The following is a 2,086-nucleotide window of genomic DNA, read 5'->3' as shown; positions in this document are numbered from 1 at the left end:
AGATCCCACCTGCACAGTTTGGTTTTGGGCACAGGAGACAAGTGAGCAATCCCTGCAATTTAGCATCCCTGAAAGCCCAAATCCTTTTTCATTTATTAAGAAGGGCGTATAAGCTTCTGAGTTGAAGTGGTTTTTTGACTTATACTTCTTTTCTGTGAACTCGCATACAAATAAATATTAATAAAATTGTGTGCCTTTTCTCCTGTTAATCTACCTTTTGTTAGTTTAATTCATGGGCCCCATTAAGAGACTAAACATTTTTCCTCCTTAACAGTAAGTTCAGGGATCCCTGGGTGGCGCAGCGGTTTGGTGCCTGCCTTTGGCCCAGGGCGCGATCCTGGAGACCCGGGATCGAATCCCACGTCGGGCTTCCGATGCATGGAGCCTGCTTCTCCCTCTGCCTGTGTCTCTGCCCCTCTCTCTCTCTCTGTGACTATCATGAATAAATAAATAAAATCTTTAAAAAACAAAAACAAAAAAACCAGTAAGTTCATTAACTGAACTCATTAGTGTATGAACTCATTAACTCAATTAGTTAATAAATCTGTGATGTATGTTGAATAAAATATAGTGATTTAGGGGGCACCTGAGTGGCTCAGTAGTTAAGCATCTGCATTCTGCTCAGATCATGATCCCGGGGTCCTGGGATCCAAGCCTCAAGCCTCGAGCTTGGAGCTTTCGTGCGGGGTTCCCAGTCCAGCGGGGAGTTTGCTTCTCCCTCTCCCTCTGTCCCTCCCTCTCGCTTCAATTTACTGCTCTTGCTGGCTCTCTCCAATGAACATATTTAAAAAATCTTTAGGGCAGCCCGGGTAGCTCAGCGGTTTAGTGCCTGCCTTTGGCCCATGGTGTGCTCCTGGAGTCCCGAGATCGAGTCCCACATCGGGCTCCCTGCATGGAGCCTGCTTCTCCCTCTGCCTGTGTCTCTGCCTCTTTCTCTCTCTCTATGTCTATCATGAATAAATAAATAAAATCTTAAAAAAAATAAAAAAATCTTTAAAAAATAGTGATTTAGATACATCTGATTATGACGAAAATATATTGAGTTACTAAAGGAAACATAATAATAGATGTGTCTGACATCGTAGAAAATAATTTATAAATGTTACACTTATCTCCCATTTTACGAAATGCTATTCCCATTTCACAAAAAGAAAGTCAAGGCTGAGAGAAGGTATATTATCTGCCCTTAATTGCATGCTAACAGTCTAAACTGGTGAATCCTATGTTATTGTCAACTTTGTTACTTGAGGATATGGGGGTGTATTCGTTTCTTTTGATGGAAATGCTGGATGCAATACTGAGCAGAACCAATGAATACGGTGATTTTAAACTTCTACTCTAAAGGAAGTATGGCCAGTTGATTAAGTTTTGGAATATAGGTGAGGTCTGGAGCCGATGACCAAAAGAGAATTCTTGAGACGTCTTTGGTGCAAAATGGTGGTTTTATTAAAGCACAGGGGACAGGACCCATGGGCAGGAAGGGCTGCTGCCCCGGGCCTGTGAGGGGTGGCTGATTATATACCTGGGAGTTGGGAGGGGTTTGAGGATAGCATACTCTCTAGGGAATTTTGGAAGCCGGGTTTGCAGGACCTTGAGGGTGCTAGCTATTGATGGGAAAAGGTCACTTATTACCATCTAATAAAACCTGAGTCATGAAACCCTTCAGATGTGTATCAGTGGGCCATGTGCTTGGGTGATGACTGCCAGCACGTATATTGCTGGGGGGGGGGGGGGGCGGCAGAGGGTTATAGATAAGGAAATTTCTAAAGGAATTTTTATACATTAGACTTACAGGATCCTGGGGGTCTAAGATTGCCTTTTGCCCTTAGCAAAGTATTAATATTGAGGCAGTTAGGTCCACAGAGAATGTTACTCTGCCTGTTTCAAGGACTTGTCAATATGGTGCCTGGGGTTGTGCTTTGTCCTCATCTAGTCCTCTGTTCTCTCATCAAGTGTAGTAGAGGAAAAAGTTTTCCTTGACCCTCTTAGGGTCCTTGGCTGAGCCTGAGAATTAAGTTGACAAAGACAAATTATCAGGAGAAAAGCATACGAAATGTTTCAAAATGGTTAAAGAAGACAATTTAGG

Source organism: Canis lupus, chromosome 27, assembly GCF_003254725.2.
Source record: "Canis lupus dingo isolate Sandy chromosome 27, ASM325472v2, whole genome shotgun sequence".
Classification (NCBI taxonomy): Eukaryota; Metazoa; Chordata; class Mammalia; order Carnivora; family Canidae; genus Canis; species Canis lupus.
Note: the sequence above shows the minus strand (reverse complement) of the source record.